We start from the raw sequence: 4,677 nt of genomic DNA on the forward strand, positions 1-4,677 counted from the left end.
TAGGGGGAAAAAATCCCCTATTATCCTATTATGTAATTTTGCTATCTCTTGTACTTCATTTTTCTTCCTTAAGGATATGATTTCTCTCTTATCACAATCAACTGAGATCAATGTATACCATGGAAACAATGTAAAGACTAACAGAATGCCTTCGGGGTGGGGGAACAAGAATGGGGGGGGGGGGATTATAAAACTCTAAATAAAATCTTTCCAAAAAAAGAATAAGGTTTTTAAATAATTGAAGGAAAAGCTAAATTTCAATTAGAAGCTAATTGAAAATAAATATGGATTTTTTCCCTCATTCAAGTTTAAAGATTCTTTGAAGGGACCTATGAATTCCAGGTTAAGTAGCCTTATGTTAGAACTCATTCCCTTTAAAGCTTATGAATTAAGAATGACTGATCAGACAAGTTTTAATGTATGGTTGTGATGGAATACTACTTCGCTATAAGAAATGATCTTAGAAAAGCATGAAAAGACATACAAAATGATGAAGAGCAAAATGGGTACAACCAAGAGAACATTGTATACAGTAATAGAAATGTTGTTTTAAGCACGATTTTGAATGGCTGAGTCATTTTGACTATTATAAATACATGAATTAAAAATAAAGTATGCATGAAGAAAAACTGTATCTATATCCAGAAAAAGAACTGATAAATAGAAGTGTGTCTAAAATAATTTTACTAATATATACCTATTAGGTTCCAAAGGCAGCCAACTCCAGGATGGGATGGAGGAAGAGGAAAGAAAAAAAGAAATTTACATGAGAATCTTATAAATTTAAAAGGAATAGCAAATTGTACATAATAGATTTGAAGTTTCATGTGCAATCATCTTTTTCTTTTATTACACTATGTTATAGAAATAATTGTTTTATTTCATAAATTAGAAGTTAGATAACTTTTTTTTAAAGCTTATATAGAACAACTTCTCTGAGATCTTCAAGGAGATGGCCTATTTTTTTCTATATTAAGTGAGGACTGAGGTGAACAGCCTTCTTTTCTCCTTTGGTGTTATCTTGCTTAATCCCAGACCTGAAACTGCCACATTTGGGAGGTTGCAAACCTCATTTTGTTCTGGCAGAGATTGAGATGATGAAGGATGAGTTGGAGGAAGTCACTTTCTTATAGGCCCATGACTAAATGTGCCACTGGACAAAGATATCCCCTTTTAGGTACCACCAAACTTCAGTAAGTTACAGAATCTTCTTAGATGTATTTAATAGATTCCAAGATGGTGAGGCCCCCTGTTTGGGAGTTGTGGGCTAATCTGTAACCCAAGGTTTATAGGTAGACAGCACACATGGTCCTAATTAATTCTGAGGGCACTCATTTTGGACCTTTTAGAAGAAAGACAAGGGCTATTTACAATGCCAGGACAGCCATGTGGGCTGTGGAGCAATGAGGCTGTATATAGTAACATGGACTCATAGGCCCAAGGCCAAGAAGAAATGAGTCTGGATCTAAATGAAACCAGGCTTTTGGCACGTAAAAAATGCTAATAAAAAGGAAGAATGAGAACCATGGCTCAGACACTATGTGCTTATGTGCTTTCTCAGGTGATAGGGGCACACACCACTGGAGATATTGAAGTGTAAATTCTGGGGTTTTTTTGGACAGGTCTTTGAAGCCTAATAGCAAGGTTGCAATAGACAGTAGGCACTGTGGACATGCAGAATCTGTTTTTGATGTTCTGATTGGCTGACCTGATGCTTGGGGAATCTCCAGCTAGGTGGGGAAGCAGTGTGGCAAACTCGGAGTACTAGATCTGGGCTTAGAGAACACAATGTCAAATCCTGTCTTTGTCAATTAATGACTCAGATTAGTCAATTAACCTTCCTAGTACTCAGTTTTTCCATCTAAATGAAATGGTAGGACTAGATGACCTGTAAGGTCTTTAATAGGTCTAAATGTGAACTTAACAGACCTGGTTCAAGGTACTTAGCCTCTTGGGTAAGCTACTATTTAGGTCTTCTGTGGAAGGAATGCTAGAATACATTAGGTCAGGAAGATCCGAGTTCACATGTCATCTCAGACATTTACTCATTATATGACTCTGGGTAAATCATTTAACCTTAGTTTATCTCAGTTTTCTCATCTGTAAAATGGTGATAATAATAGCACATACCTCCCAGGATTTTTGTGAGTATCAAATGAAATAATATTTGAAAAAAATTGCAAAGCTTAAGGTGCTATATAAATGCTAGCTATTATCATTCTCATTATTATTATGATCATATTCTCTTTCCTTTACCTCTTTCCTCTCTCCTTTATTCTCTCCTCTCCCTCTTTCCTTCTTCCTTCCTTCCTTCCTTCCTTCCTTCCTTCCTTCCTTCCTTCCTTCCTTCCTTCCTTCCTTCCTTCCTTCCTTCCTTCCTTCCCTCCCTTTTTCTTGCTTCAAAATTTTCCCCTCCCCATAAAAACTTCCCTCTCTTTTCCTTTCCCTCCCTTTCCCCCTTTCTTTCTCTCTCAGTGATCTACCATGCTAGTCACTGCCTATGCAAAAATAAAACCAAAAAAGAGATAATCTTTGCCATCAAGGCAGGAATGGCAAAATTCAAGTTACCTGAGCAAAGGAATAATTTTTTTTAAGCAAAGAGAAAGCTTAATGACTGTAATACTGTGTATTCCGTTCAAAAACTAAGGATGAAGATGATGGAATGGGAGAGTAAATGAGGAGAAGCAGCCAGCAGGTGAGAGCCCCCTGAGGTGGAGGCCTGGGTAGGGGTGTAGGTGGTTTATGTGTAGCTAGATTTTTCTCCTTACTAAAATAGTAGTCAAACTGGTTTGGGAACGTGGGGGAGGGGGATTTCCCTTAGCTTCAGAAAGAACAACCCTAGGCAAAATGCCTGTATTGAAACCCCCCAGTGAAGACACAGCCCCCACCCCCCACCCCAGCAATTCCCACCTAGTCTTCTAACCACAAGTGAGTGGGAAATGTGGATTGAGGACGAGCAGGAAAGTCTCTCCTAATGGCATCTCCATTGATTCTGGCAAAATCTAGAAAAGCACTATTTCCTTATACAAGGGGAAGCTGCCCTCTTCTGGTCCATTAGGTTAGTTCATTCATACAGAGATTTAGGAATTGAAAACAAACAAACAAAAAATAAGTTGTTTTTGGCAAGGTCAAAGGTATTTCTTTAAGTCTAAAGACCAGGTATTTGTTCTCCCCCTTTTAACCTTCTAATCCACTGTTCACTGCTACACTACAAGACTCCCTTTGCTCATTTTCTACAGCAGACAGCTTCTTTATTTTACATCTCCAAGGAAAAATGAAAGCTGAGTCTTGTCAGAGTGAAGTATCCTTATTTTATAGATCCAGTCACATTTCAGGCCATGTTTGAATACTATTTGGTTGTGTATTTATGTTTTTTGTTTTTTAAGTTGGGGTAGAGGATGTCTGGAGGAAAATAATGATCATTTTTGAATTGTCTTCATCTATTGGGATGTAACCCCTGGGAATCCATAATGATGTTTGGCTTGGTATCCTAAACAATGTGAGTATAAGAAATTTGAATTGGATATAATGTTGCTTTGGAAGCTAAACACAAAATCAAGGGACAAAGTTTACAAAACAATTAATAGTTTAACAGTTCCTCTGTTAGAATTGTGGGTTTTTAGGGTGGAAATCTGTTTCAGTATACAAAGAATTACTTTAAAAGATCCTAAGAGTAAATATTCAAAATGTCAATAATTTCCATTTATGTCACTTATTTCTCTTATGGGGAGAAAAAAATTGTATATGTTTATTAAACAAAATGTCAACAAGAATTTACTAAGTACCTACATTATGTCTGGCACTGATAGATGCTGGGGATAAAAATTCAAAGAATGAACTAATCCCTACTCTCAAGGAATTTATATTCTATCAGAGGAAACAACGTGTGTGAATGTGTATTGTGATGGGTGAAAGTGACAGAGGAAACAAAGGTTTGATCTTAGAATATTGATTTATTAGCAACTTCTGGCAATTGCATAACAAATTGAAACCAGACTTCCTCAGCTTAGGGCTGGACCTTGAATACATGGGGAGAAAGATTTTCAAACATGAAAATTTAATCAAAAAACACCAACTAATTAAAATAAAACAATTAATTGGCACACAACATTAGGTAATCTGATTTCTAACTGGAGGAAAGATAAGGGATTTTCCAAGTTGGAAATGGGAGTTCAGAAATCAGAAAAAGATCTCACTTCCCTAAAGTGTCTATATTTAATAACTAATTGATCGGTATGAAGCCAGTTCTCAGATAATACATATAGGTTGCTTCAAATGTAAAATTGTGAGAAAACTCCTTGTATCAATCCTTGAATATGACCAAGTTTTTGGTTGGCATAGGCTACCAAGGTCCTTAGATCTTTAAGATCTCTAAGTAATAGGGAGAGGTGACCCAACTTCCCATCTACATAGGGCAAAAAGTTCTCTCACAGTTCCCACTGCTGAATAAGTTTTTCCCCAAGTCAGAAATTGAATTAGACAAATAATTGAATAGAAAAGAAACTGAACTAGTTTTGGAATTGAGTCACAAAATGGAATCAATGTGGATCACCCCATTCTCACTACCACTTTTAATCCCCATAATATGCATGTTTGCATGTACATAACTATCTAATCTGGGTCTATATCTTCATCTCTAACTATATGTAACCCCTGTCCCAAAGTCCATTGTCTTGT

Source organism: Macrotis lagotis, chromosome 1, assembly GCF_037893015.1.
Source record: "Macrotis lagotis isolate mMagLag1 chromosome 1, bilby.v1.9.chrom.fasta, whole genome shotgun sequence".
Taxonomy (NCBI): Eukaryota; Metazoa; Chordata; class Mammalia; order Peramelemorphia; family Peramelidae; genus Macrotis; species Macrotis lagotis.